Source organism: Malania oleifera, chromosome 7 (genome assembly GCF_029873635.1).
Source record: "Malania oleifera isolate guangnan ecotype guangnan chromosome 7, ASM2987363v1, whole genome shotgun sequence".
Classification (NCBI taxonomy): Eukaryota; Viridiplantae; Streptophyta; class Magnoliopsida; order Santalales; family Ximeniaceae; genus Malania; species Malania oleifera.
In genome coordinates this window covers 19,456,585-19,471,787 of record NC_080423.1, presented here as the reverse complement: position 1 = coordinate 19,471,787, position 15,203 = coordinate 19,456,585, and positions in this window count along the sequence as shown.

Here is a 15,203-nt window from a genome sequence, read left to right as displayed (position 1 = left end):
ACCGGCGAAGAACGAAGCCAGAAATCTAGAGAGAAAGAAGGGGAGACGAATTTCTAAAGAGAGAGAGGGGTTGCATGAAAAATTCTTGCTGAAATTCTGAGGTTAGTATATTTATAAAGTGCAGTCTCGTCAATGAGACACGTCACATCCTCAACGAGTCCAAGAAGGGAGTTCATTGATGAACTCGTAACCCTCATCAACAAACTTCAAGCCCTGATATAACCCCCCCTCGGTAAGTTCTCATCGACGAGACATGTGTCCACGTCGACGAACCCAAAAAGGCTGCTCGTCGATGAACACTCTGCGCTCATCGACAAGACCCTGCTGAGTCCTTCTTGAAATTTTCCTTTTCTCTCCTTTCTTTTATTATTTAATCACTATAATTCTTCAGGTCTCTACATTAGTCTCCTCAAAGTTGCTTATGTTCTCACCGAGAAGGATCCAAAAAAATCAACACTAAAAAAATGAATGAAGATGAGTTGGTCGATCACCACACGAAATTGGAACAATACGAAAAAAGATAAGTATAAATATCGATACTACATTTTAAGTTGTTTAGCTGATCATTTTCATGATTATTATGATACTACTTACTCTTTCACAAAGAAAAATCTGGAAAGCTTTGCAGAATACGTATGATACTGAGGAGGCAGGAGCAAAAAAATATGCAGCTAGTCAATTTTTCCGTTATCAAATGGTGGACGAAAAATTAGTTGTGGAGCAAGAACAAGGCTTCCAAATGATAATGGCATAGGTTACATTGGAAGGGATCAAGATTGGAGACAATCTTGTTGTGGCTGGAATTATTGACAAGTTACCCCATCTTGGAGAGAATTCCAGAAGAGCATGCGCCACAAACAGAAAGATATGTCTCTTGAAGCCTTGATCACTCAAATTCGCATAGAGCAGGAGGCAAGAGGGCAAGATGCAACTATGCAAGAAAGTGGTAATACCAATAACGGTAATACCACAAAGGTAAATTTAATTGCTTCCGAACATAATACTTTGCCCAAAGATCTTTTTCCTAAAAACCCTCGATTAAAGCCTAAGAGAAGAAATATGAAAAATAACATTAGACCTCAAAAAATGAATAGGGGCAACCATAATCAAAAGAATTTAAACCAAGGATCCCCTTACAAGCAAAACAACAATGTTTGTTATGTTTGTGACAAAAGTGGGCATATTGCTCGAATTTGCAAATTTCGAAAACGTGGGCTTTTTCCTCAATCTAATATAGTTGATGAACCTTTTGTGGCAATGCTTACTTATATAAATATAGTCTATAGTATTGAGGGGTGGTGGGCAGACTCAGGTGCTAATAAGCATGACTATTATGATAAATCTTAGTTTAAGGTGTATACTCCTTTTAAGGAACCCAAAACTATTATACTTGGTGATTCACATACCATTCAAGTACTTGGAAGTGGTGAGGTTGAATTGAAGTCTACTTTTGGAAGAGTATTAGTATTAAAATATGTATACTTTACTCCTTCCATGAGAAAGAATTTGGTGTCAGGTTTTCTCCTTAACAAGGCTAGGTTTAAACAAACCATGGAATCTGACCAATATGTAATTACTAAAAATGGGATATTTGTGGGCAAAGGTTATGCTTGTGATGGGATGTTTAAATTCAGCATTGAAAATAACAATATAGCATCGTCAAGTTCTATTTATATGCTCTCTTCGTTAAGTTTTTGGCATGCACATTTATCTCATATTAATAGTAGATATGTAGGAATCACGAGTGGTTTGGGATTAATTCCAAATGTAGATAAGTATTTTGATAAATGTGAATCATATAGTAAAGCTAAAATAATAAGAGGGCTTCACAAAAGCGTTGAAATAAATACCAAATTATTAGACTTAATTCACACATATTTGTGTGAATTGGAAGGAATTTTAACTCATGGAGGAAATAGATATTTTATTACTTTTATTGATGACTTTTCAAAGTTTGCGCATGTGTATTTGTTTAAAAAAAGTGACGCTTTTGTAAAATTTGTGTATTTGTTTAAAAAAAGTGATGCTTTTGTAAAATTTGAGAATTTCCTCCTCGAAGTTGAAAATCAGTTTGATAGGAAAATTAAGAGAATTAGAAGTGATAGAGGTTGTGAGTATGAATCTTTTGAATTCAACTCATTTGTAGAATCCTTGGGAATTATCCATGAAGTTACTCCACCTTATTCACCTGAATCAAATGGCATAGCTCAGAGAAAGAATAGAACTTTAATAGGTTTGACTAATGTCATGCTAATAGAATCAGTTGCACCTCCTAATCTTTAGGAAGAAGCAGTTTTAACTGCTTGTCATGTATTCAATAAAGTGCCACATAAAAAGACCAAAGTTACTCCGTTTGAACTTTGGAAAGGGCATAAGCCTATTTTAAGTTATCTCAGAGTTTGGGGTTGTTTAGCTTTTGTAAGGCTTATAGACCCTAAAAGACCTAAATTAGGTGTTAAAGCTTCTACTTGTGTTTTTCTTGGATATTCTATTCATAGTACAACCTATAGATTTTTAGACATTGAGAATAATGTTATCTTTGAATCAGGGGATGCAATCTTTCATGAAGAAAAGTTTCCACTTAAAACTAGAGATAGTGGGAGTAGAAGTGTTAGTAATAATGTTGTTTCAGAGTCTAGCTCATCTACTCCTAACTTAAAGAATAAAACAAATTCTGAGTTTGAACCAAGAAGGAGTAAAAGATCTAGAGTCAAGAAGGATTTTGGTCCTGATTATTATGTCAATATTTTAGAGGAAAATCAAATTACCTTACATGATGCATTGACATCGCCCGATGTGGTTTTTTGGAGAGAGGTTGTGAATGATGAGATGAAATCTCTAATTTCCAATAAAACTTGGAAATTAGTAGAATTACCATTGGGTTGTAAAACCATTGGGTGCAAATGGGTCCTTAAAAAGAAACTCAAATCGTATGGGTCGATAGACAAGTATAAGGCTCGTCTTGTAGCCAAAGGCTATAAACAAAAAAAATATCTTGATGTTTTTGATACTTTTTCTCCGGTTTCTAAAAGTACGTCCATTAGATTGTTAATTGCGATTGCAGAAATTTATAATCTATAAATTCGTCAAATGGATGTGAAAACTGCTTTTTTACATGGGGACCTAGATGAAGAAATTTATATGGATCAACTCGAAGGCTTTATAGAGCCTAGCCAAGAAAACAAAGTATGCAAGTTAGTTAAGTCACTTTATGGCTTAAAACAAGCACCAAAACAGTGGCATGAAAAATTTGATTCCTGCATGATTGAGAATGGATATAAATCAAATGAGTCGGACAAGTGTATCTACTATAAATCTTGGGAAGATTCACATGTTATTATTAGCCTCTATGTGGATGACTTGCTCATTTTTGGTTCAAATTTGCATGTCATAAATAAAACAAAAACAATGCTCAAAAAACATTTTGAGACAAGATATTTAAATGAGGCGAATATTATATTAAGAATGAAAATTACAAGATCATCTGATGGTATATTTCTTGATCAGTTGCATTACATTAAAAAAATTTGAATAAATATGGCTATAATAATTGCAAGCATATTACTACTCCTTTTGATTCAAGTAATCACTTATTTCCTGTTAAGAATGGAAATGAAGTGGTTAATCAAGAGAAATATAATAGCATTATTGGTAGCCTGAGATATGTAATTGATTTAACTAGACCTGCCATTGCATATGCAGTAGGTATACTTAGTAGATTTTCGAGCAAGTCGGGTAAAAAACATTGGAATGCTCTTGAACATGTAATGAAATATTTAGTTGATACAAAAAATTATGGTTTATTTTTTACTAAGTATCCTGCTGTACTTGAAGGTTTTTGTGATGCTGATTGGAATACTTTGTCAGGTGATTCTCTCTCTACCACAGGTTATAGTTTTACTTTAGGTGGTGGTGCTATTTGCTAGAAATCTAAAGAACAAACAATAATTGCTAACTCAACTATGGAAGTTGAGCTTATTGCTTTAGCATCAGATAGTGAAGAAGCAAGTTGGTTAAAAGATATGTTGTATGAAATCCCATTTTGGGAAAAAACCAATACCACCTATCCTAATTAATTGTGATAGTACTGCTACAATTGGTAGAGTGAACGTTATTATAACGGAAAATCTAGACCCATAAGAAGAAAACACAATACTGTGAGATCATATTTGAGTAGTGGTATAATTAATATGAGTTATATAAAATCTTCTGAAAATCTTACGAATCCATTAACTAAGGCCTTAGCAAGAGAAATGGTCTGGAATACATCGAGGGGGATGGGATTAAAGCCCATAAAATCATGAACCACGTATGAGGATACCCAACCCCAAGGACCAGAGATCCTGTAATTGGGTTCAATGAGAAGAACGAATCATGTGGTGGTTGTAAGAAATGTGATTACGCGCTTAAAATATGTAATTGGGCATCTTAATTTGGTTATTAGGGCTTATATTTTTAATTAAATACCTGCCCTATTTATAATTTTTGAGTTTTATTGAACAATTTATGAATTTTTGGCAATTTTTATCGCAGGAAAATTCCTAGGAACCAAAATCAGCATCAATTAGTAAAATGTGCATAACTTTCTCGTCCGAGCTCTGATTGAGACGATTCAAGTTTCTATAGAAATAAGAGAAGATTATCTACAACTTCCATGTTTTGAGTTTTGAGAAAAACGGGCTCCAGTAGAGCCAAAATGGGTCGTGTTCACGAAGAGAAAAATGATTTTTAAAAAAATAAAAATAAAATAAAATGAAGTACTTTAATGTGACCCGGCCATGCAAGCAGGGTCGGGTCGTGCATCCGGGTCCTCTAGCTGCTGGGTCACGGGTCTCACATAGGGCAGCAACCCCCCCCCCTTCTCTATTTAATCCCTTTTTCTTCCCTTGTTTAGGTGTGCCCCCGCACCACTCTCTCCTCCTTCCCTGACTCTCCCCTCTCCCTCTCTTCTTCCCTAGCCTCACTCTCTCAGCTTCCCTCTCCTTTCCCTCTCCTCCTCCCTCCTCTCTTCTCTCAACTCTCTTGGTCTCCCTCTGTTTTTTCTCTTCCTTCCCTTGCCCCTCTGCTCTCTCTCTCTCTCTCTTTCATTCTCTCACCTTCTCCAACGGCCTCCATCCCAGCTGCACACAGCTTTCCGCAGCACAGCACAAGCAGCCAGCTCCCACAGACTAAAACAAAGCACGACCTTCTCCTCCTTGCTGCAACCACACCAGCAGCCCTCAGCCACCAGACTAGCGGCTGCCTGCTGGTAGCTCTACCCGAAGCCTCCACCTTTATTGTAGACACAGCACCAGCTCAACCTTCGGCCACCCTGCACAACACCAGCAGCAGAAGCTCCTCTATTCTCTCTCTCTCTCTCTCTCTCTCTCTCTCTCTCTCTCTCTCTCTCTCTCTCTTCTTTCTTCTTTTCTTTCCTTTCTTTTTATTAGTAAGATGAATATTATTGTTTTATTTATTTATTAATGTAGTTGAAAATTTTGAATTTTAATGTTTTATTATTATTGCAGTAGTAATTTAATTTTTTTTTTCACATAATTTAGTGGTAGATTGATTTACTTCCATAAGTTCGGTAGTTCTAAAAGAAAATAAAAAAAATAAAATAGAAAAATAAAAAAATTATTTTTATTAAATTAGTTGTCTTCCTCTTCTAAAATTTAATTTTTAATTGAAGCTTGATTTAGTTAGGTTCCTTTTTGTTAAAGTTCATATTTTTATAGAGCGTGGGTATTGTTTAGTTTTTTTAAAGCACTAAATTTTGGTTCGAGTTTTTGATTCATGTTAAAAGGTTCGATCTTTATTGTTTGTGTATGTGTTTGAATGAGTTTTTCCATTGCGTATTTTAATTCCATGTTCAAAGTTACCGTCTTTAATTCACGTGTTCCGATTTCTGCCTGATTAGACGTAGGGTTTTCATTTTCGTTCTTTAATTCAGTGTATGCTAGGTTTAGGGTTTTAATTCGTGTGTTCAATTAAATTGTCAAAATAAGTCTCCACAATCTTGAAAACCTCGAATCTGAACTGAGTTCAGTAACTTTTTATTTTCGATTGGAAGAACGTAAAACTTGAGATTAAAACCCATTCCCTGAAGAGACGATCTAGCCCTTCGGCTGATTATTACACGACATAACTCCTATACTTGGGATAGCTTCCGAGTTGCTTATTTTTTCGAGTGAGTCAAGTTTTTGGTGTCATTGCGGGGGAATGTTGGTCTTAGTCTCAAATTAGCGTTTTTCCCGTCATCTTAATTAGTCTTATGAAAAAAGAAAAAGAAAAAAGAAAGAAAAAAAAAAGAGTTTTGAAAAAAAATAAACACATAAATATGGCTGCACCTACACCGCGCACAATAATGGACTCTTTGCAGCTTGAATACGGCCACTGCATCCTCTTCCACTATTTTGCCTAATGAAGAGTTTAATTTCATGATGCAGTGTGTGAGGACATCATTGCTACCCCAGTTCTACGGGACGGAATCTGAGTGCCCTTATTAGCACTTATCAGAGTTCAAGTTTACCTGCAATATGTTTTTCTCTCATACTAGAACTGATGAATCTACTAGACTGCATTTATTTATTGCTTCTTTGTAGGATAGGGCATAGATGTGGTTTCTGTAGAGACCCAAATTGTAATAAGCTGGGTTCGTCGACAAAGAGTCACGTTCGTCGACGAATTCCTTCAGATCCTCGTCGGCAAAATTTAGAGCCTTGTCAACGAGGAAATACCGAGCGGGTCAGTAAAAATATCCGGACTAGGCTCGGCGACGAAGGTATGGCCTCGTCGACGAGCTGTGTGGCGGACTCGTCGACGAAGACACCACCTCGTCGATGAGTTGGACTTGGTCAAAGGCCCTATAAATATTCATTCTAGTTGCTTAGGAGCTAAGTTTACTTCCCAACTCTCTCTCTCTCTCTCTCTCTCTCTCTCTCTCTCTCTCTCTCTCTCTCTACCAACGAAATCTCTCTCTTTCTATCTCTCTCTAAGATTCTTCGTTGTTCGTCGTCCGTTTCCAAAAATGGAGGATACTGTGTGAATCGGAAGAGGAAACACTACAATTTTAGCGGATCGGATCATAGTTTCGTAGGTAAGGATCTAATTTCAATTTTTATTGGATATTTGGATAGTAGTCGAAAATATAATAAGGTTATGTTCTGTGGTTTTAGGTTTCCAAGATCTCGAGTTGTCAATTTGGATCGTTTTCGTACGAAGTTTCGTTTCGAATTTAAGGTAAGGAAAATTTGATTACAACAGCATTTTTGGAAAACTAAACCGCTAAAAAGTTAGTTTATATTTATATGTATGATTTAACTGCTTATTTGCTAAATTCTACTGAGTAGAAATGTCGGTTTTATGATTTTACGATTTTTGGTAAAAACGAGGATTTTGGCGTATGATCTCCAAATTTTACGAAAATCAGTTATTTGCATTTATACTGTAGTAGGAGATGCTTGAATCCTTTACTTAACCATTTAAATGATGTTTACTAGATTTATATCATTTAACGGATTTTTGGATTAAACTTGTGTGATATATGTTATGATGGAAATGTATGAATTTTCTATACTATTGATATAGATTATGGGAACGGAGTTCCAATTTGTTATCTTTAGTATGTTGAAATGGAAAAGTATGAATTTTCTATACTACTGATATAAATTATGGGAACGGAGTTTCAATTTGTTATACTAAGAATGTGGAAAACGGAGGCCAGTGATACATCGAGCTAATTCAGTAAACAAAAAGTGGTAAACTGAGTGGAAAGGCACTAGTTTGAACCACAGCTTGTGACCAAAAGAAGTTGAAAGAAACTTTAGTAAAAGGGTTTGAAAGATACTCTAGTTCGGGGGTTGAAATAAACTCCTAGGGCTGGGTACCGATGCTGGCAGTGCAACCATACATGAGAAAATCAGTATGGGTACATTAGATGGTCGATCTGCAAGGAGTTAGTAAGCTGCTGGTAAAAATAAACTAAGGGGCGGTCGAACTATAAAGATGCTCGGCTTTGTCTGCAAACAGGACACTGTCAGAGGCAATCAGTGCACAACCCGTGCCATGGGGTAAACAGGAAAATTGTCATATCAAGTTGGGGGTGTTCTAATAATCATATGCATGATTTAAATACTTGATGTACGGATAAATGTTATATGATACAGTATTATAAAAAAATGTTTCAAATGTATGAATTTGTATGAAAATGTGTATATATGCAGTCACACACTGTTGTAACACTTTCTTCCTTACTGAGAGGTGTCTCACCCTATCATACAACCTTTGTTTTTAGGTCCAACAGTACGTCGATCCTAGTAACTAAAGGGACTGGGGAGATCGGACTTTTGGTTTAGCTTACGTAAGCATTCAAATCATGTATTAAACTAAGATAAAGGTTCTTTCAGGAGGATTGTAATAACAGGATTTATGTATTTGTAGATGTATTAGTAAGCTCTGGTATAAGTCTAGTAGAAATCCCAATGAATGTTTATGTTTTTCCGCAACGTTTACATTACTATTATGTATGAGTTACACTCGTACGTCCCTGTTCAAGTCGGGTTGTCTATATATCTGGAACAGGTACAGGTATTATATATGAGTGAGTGACACCTGGGTCCATATAAAGGGTCGGGTCATTACAGTTTCATTCTTTGAGACCTCACTCTATTACTAATTGGACTGATATGAAGCACGAATTTTTGCATACATTTTTTCCTTTACAGAAAACTCAATTTTTGCAGGAACATATTGTTCAGTTTGTGCAGTAAGGTGACAAGACATTTCAAGCTTGCTAGGAGCGATTCAAGGATCTGCTAAATACTTGTCCACATCACGGGTTTGACTCATGGAGGTTAGCTGATTGCTTTTATACTGCTCTTACTTCTAATTGCAAGTACTTTGTCCAGACCATGTGTAATGGAGAGCCCTTCAGCGAGGATCCAGATCAGGTACTATCTTTCTTTGATTACCTAACTGAATGTGTCTCATAGTGGAATACACGATACGATCAGGAACCCATGATTGTACACCCTGTCAGCACATTCAGTGGTGGAGAGGCATATGAACCAACATACTACCCAGACAATCTTCCGCCTCAGTATCAGCCACAACAGATACCTCAGAGCTGTGCGCCGTCAGGACTTCTTGATGATAGCATGACACAGATGGCAAATATGCTCCAGCAGTTCATGCAAATTCAGATCAATCAATATACTCAGCATACTCAGGACTTAAATGAATTGCGGGACACCATTAATGTGATGAGCACGCAGTTGGACATTTTAGAAAAAGAGGAATTGCCCGTAGAACCTCAGCCTAGTCCTTAAGAATACCAGTAGCCACAACAACAAATACACGATATTTCTCTTGAGATAGAAGAGACCGTCATTACTTCCAAAAGCGAGAAAGAAGTTCCCCAACCTGAGATACTCATCGCCGGACAGCTAGTACTCCCGGAATCGAAAGTTGCAACTGAAATAGATGAAATCAAAGAAAAATCAAAGGAAATGGGACTAGAAGTGAAGCAATCAGTTAATGAGGAAGCTAATACTAATAAGGAGTACCAACCTGTGGTATATCATCCTTAGAGCTTGGCAACCGTTGAACCGTCACTCCCAACTGAATTAAATATCAAAGAGCACAATGCTAAAGCAAATCCCTGCAATGGTAAAATAATTGGTACACCTGTTAAAGAGGGTAAGCAAACTGGTGAGAGTCTAACTTTCAAGGAACCAGGTAAAACTTGTAATGTTAATGCTTCTGAAGAACTAAAGGTAATTGTTCCAATAGCTTTTCCTCAAACGTTAGTTCGTAAACAAGTAAATTTCTCAAAAAATATGATAAATAAAGACCCGTTCTTGTTAAAACAAGAAGGTCGATCTACACACGTATTGTCTGGTATTCTGATGCGTATTAATTTATTTGAGGCTGATTTTCATGCAGATATGAAGACTGATCCATTGTGACAGCTCAAATTTAGAGACCCACTAGTGCAATTTATAAACCTGCACCCACCAAACGAAATTCCTCTAGAGCCTCCGCTAGGCAACTGTGATATTTTTCTTTCCCTTCTTTTCCTTTTATTTTACCTTATTTTATTTTTAGTTAATTTTCAGGTACATTTTCTTATAGTTCAGTTTTTCTTTTCCATTACTTCACCACCCAAGTACGCCCTACTTTTTCCGAGCACAGTTTTTCTATTTCCCCTATGCTTTCACATTGAAGACAATGTTCCACTTTAGTTAGGAGGGTGAGCATTCGCATGTGACACTGTGCATGTATACGTACTGAGTTTTATATTATAAAAAAATCAAAAAAAAAAAGTCAAAAAGAAAGAGATAAAGAAAGAAAGAGCACTGAAGAATTGCACTTAATTATGTCATGATTAACACTGACTTATACCCTTCACATACTTGCGTATAACTTAAGAATTACACACTTTAGTCATTTATGCGTAGTCTCTCTTGATAAGATTTTGTAACTCCATGAAGAATTGATTGGTAGTACACTCGTGTTAATCTGGCTATATAATTTCTTTTATTTACACGGTATCTCACGAGACTGAATAAACACATTCACGTGATTTATTGCACTCAGGGTTTCTTGTGAGCACTGAGAGAACACCCGTGGTGATTATAACACCTTGTGAAATACCCTCGAGCTATTTATTGTCCTTTTGAATATTAACATCAAATCAGAGTTCATGGAACTCAATTCCCTTTTTTCTGAATAATTCTTTGTACACTAGTCTCTGTTTTTTATTTGCTAGCCTAAAGGTGACATCTAGTGGGGAGATAGAAACCTAGGTCTTGTAGCCTGCTCAAGATGTGAAGGCTAAGCTACCCCTAGAGATAGATTTAGTTCATGGACCACTATTCGGGCTCAATTCCCAATGATGGTATGAAGATAACAAAAGAAGTGTAATGATTGTCCCAATTGATCAAGAAAAGACAGAAAATGAAGAATGAGCAGAAGAAAAAAAATAAGAAGTAGAAATGCGCATGAAATGAAATACTAATGCCTGCTCCACAGAAGTACCACAAAAATTCAAGGACACGACACATGTTCTCCACGTACGAAGATTCTTCAACCGTTTAATGTCTCAAATGTATTCACAACAAATTTGTGAATAAGTTGATCTAGGGTGGTTTCGGTTGGATATGGCGAGTAGGTGAGAAGATGCTAGCGTGAAGGACCCGACACCTCTAGATATGCTAGACCCTTCTCTGACTAGTCCACTCCATATACTTAGCATTTGTTCCTTTTAATATGTGAGATGTTTGATCGCAACACTCCTCCCCACATATGATGAGTGAACCCATTCCTTTTTAGTGTTCTTGAGGGTATACCAGTTAGGCCGAGTCAAAGTGCCCATTTTGTAGGTGTCCATTGGTACCCTAGGTGTACTGAGTCACACACATTACACACACCTCGAGACTTTACCTGTTTATACTCAAACTTCTATGACTGCATTAACTCTGAATTGTGCCGCTGATTAACTTCATGTGAGTATACTATTTTTAATTGCTATATAAACGATGAAACTTGCATGAGTGACATGCTTTGGAGTTGTGTGCATTGAATATGAATGAGTTAGTGTGAAATTTAGTTATGCTCTTATATGTGAAACGGTATGGTTGTGTCGTATGTGCATTAATTTTATGTTCACTGGAGTTCGTAGTTGTGGGCACCACCCTGAAATTCATTCACGTTATTTGTTAGAGATTAGCAAAACATTAGTTGAGAGGTGTGATTACGCGTTTAAACTGCATAATTAGGCATCTTAATCCGGTCTTAGGGTTTATATTTTTAAGTATATACCTAATTACTCTCAATATTTTAACAAAGTGTCCTATTTATAATTTCTGAATTTTATTGAACAATTTATGAATTTTTGGCAATTTTTATCGCAAGAAAATTCCCGAGAACCAAAACCGGCATCAGTTCATAAATTATGCATAACTTTCCCGTTCGAACTCCAATCGATACGATTCAAATTTCTAAGAAAGATGAGAAGATTATCTACAACTTCCGTATTTTAAGTTTCGAGAAAAATGGGCTCTAGGAGAGCCAAAACGGGCCGTGTTCGCAGAGAGAAAAATGATTTCAAAAAAAAATAAAAAATAATAAAATGAAGTACTTTGATGTGACCCAGCCATGCAGGCCGGATCGGCTCGTGCATCCGGGTCCTCCAGCTGCTGGGTCACGGGTCTTACATAGGGCAGCAACCCCCCCCCCTCTCTCTATTTAATCCCTTTTTCGTCCCCTATTTAAGTGTGCCCCCGCACCACTTTCTCCTCCTTCCCTCACTCTCCCCTCTCCCTCTCTTCTTCCTTAGCCTCACTCTCTCACCTTCCTTCTCCTCCTCCCTAATCTCTTCCCTCAACTCTCTCAATCTCCTTCTATTTTTTCTCTTCCTTCCCTTGCCCCTCTGCTCTCTCTCTCTTCCATTCTCTCACCTTCTCCAGCGGCCTCCATCCCAGTTGCACACAGCCCTCCACAGCACAGCACAGGCACCCAGCTCCCACAAACTAGAACAGAGCACGACCTTCTCCTCCTTGCTGCAACCACACCAGCAGCCCTCAGCCACCAGACCAGCGGTTGCCTGTTGGTTGCTCCACCTAAAGCCTCCACCTTTATTGCAGACACAACACCAACTCAGCCTCCGGCCACCCTACATAACACCAGCAGCATGAGCTCCTCTGTTTTCTCTCTCTCTCTCTCTCTTTTCTTTCTTCTTTTCTTTCCTTTCTTTTATTAGTAAGATGGATATTATTGTTTTTTTATTTATTAATGTAGTTGAAAATTTTGAATTTTAATGTTTTATTATTATTGCAGTAGTTATTTATTTATTTATTTTTTTTCACATAATTTATTGGTAGATTGATTTACTTCCATAAGTCTGGTAGTTCTAAAAAAAGTAAAGAAAAAGAATAAATACAAAAAGAAAAAAATTATTTTTATTAAATTAGTTGTCTTCCTCTTTTAAAATTTAATTTTTAATTGAAGCTTGATTTAGTTAGGTTCCTTTTTGTTAAAGTTCGTATTTTTATAGTGCTTGGGTATTGTTTAGTTTTTTTAAAGCACTAAATTTTGGTTCGAGTTCTTGATTCGTGTTAAAAGGGTTGATCTTTATTGTTTGCATTAAATGGGTTTTGCCATTGCGTGTTTTAATTCCATGTTCAAAGTTACCATCTTTAATTTGCGTGTTCCGATTCCTACCTTATTAGACGTAGGGTTTCCATTTTTGTTCTTTAATTCAGTGCATGCTAGGTTTAGGGTTTTAATTCGTGTGTTTATTTAAATTGTCAAAATAAGTCTCCACAATCTTGGAAACCCCAAATCTGAACTGAGTTCAGTAACTTTTTATTTTCGATTGGAAGAACGTAAAATTTGAAATTAAAACGCATTCCCTTAGAAGACGATCTAGCCCTTGGGCTGAGTATTGCACAACATAACTCCTACATTATGCATAATTGTTCATCTTTGATTGTTAACCTCTCTACATGCATGGTACATACATAATATTAAAATGAGGGGGAATTGTTGGTGTATGTTAATATTATTATATTATTTTATTGTTATCTTAGAAAAGAATCATGTACCTTGGATTGGGTGATACGTCAACATTTAATTATAGTCATTCATTCATGTATTTGATAAATGCATAATTAATTTTATGAATTTACTTTGGATCTAAGTATGTATTTACTTAATATATACATATTATATTTGTAAGAACTCAAACCGTGATATATGGAATAAATAAATAAAAGAAGGGTAAAACGGTAATTGAGTAGGCTTCGTCGACGAAGCTGGAATTCGTCGACGAGGTCTCTTCTGTTGTTCGGCAATGAAATGCAGGTGTTCGTCAACGAGGAGAAGTCGAGGGGTTTCGGGAAATCTGAAAATCTCAGGCTCGTCTACGAGGCCACCGCTTCGTCAACGAACTGCCTTTGTTGACTCGTTGACGAAGACGCCGCCTCGTCGACGAGGTTGGCCGAGTCAAAGGTGTTATAAATATCTTTTTCCATTGCTTCTTAGCTAAGTAATCAAAATTCTCTCTCTCTCTCTCTCTCTAAGAACTCGAACTCCTCTTTCTCTCTCTCTAGATTTCTTCATCGTACGTTACTAGAATCGATGATCCGAAGTTACTACGAGGATCAGGGAAGGATTCTGTCTGAGATTTGTCGAACGGATCTTCGTTTTGAGCGTTTTTGAGTTTTGACTCAAAATCGAGGTAAGGCTCGGTTTTCAATTTTGTTTTGGTAGTTCTGTAGAGAATGGAATTGTAAGTATGTTTTGTACTGTGGTTTATAGGTTTTGGGAACTCGGTTCGTTGTTAGGACCCGTAGAGTTTGGGTTTGGATTTTTGGGGAAAGGTAAGAAGATTCTGTTTATATCAATTATTTTCTAAATCGGATTCGGTATAACTGTGGTTCACGATCCTGTGTGTGTTTTGAATACTCATTTGGGGGAATCTAACAGGTGGAAATTACGGGGTTTTCATGTTACAATTTTGGGAAAAAGGGGGCATTGGGTTGCATCTCTAGTTTCGTTGGAAAACCGTGAATATATTGTGATATATATTATGTTATAGGGATGGTCGTGCCTTGACTTGTTTAAATTGTATTTTAGGGAAAATCATGATTTTTAGATTACCAAATGGGTGTGAATTGTTTTGTTATATGAACATGTATAAGTTATGATTTTCTGAGATGAGAAATAGGAACGGGGTTCCGAATTGTTTCAGGTTGTGAAAGAGTGTCCGACTCTATATCCGAGAGTGTGAAATACCACCTACCAGTGGCAAGAGTGTCTGGCTCTATATCCAAGGGCGTGAGCCTTACCGGTTGATCACTAAAGGGTGTGGATCCACCAGTTGCACCAATACGATGCCATAGGAGCCTGAGGCTACGCCATGTTCTAGGGACGCCGTGTAATGCGGGTCGGCTTCGGGCTTAAGGGTGTGACGACACCGGATTACTTGATCATGTGTTTGTGTGTGATGAGCACTATATTGGAACTGTTTTGTGAAAATACCGGAATTGTATTGAACTGTGTATGTTTTGTGTCATGATAACACTCATATGCTACACACCGATATAACATGGATCAGCCTTACTGAGAGGTGTTTCACCCCTATCATACGTACATGTTTTTCAAGTCCTTCGAGTAACTAAAACTAGCGTCCTTGTGTTGGGAGCGTAATGGTCGGTGTA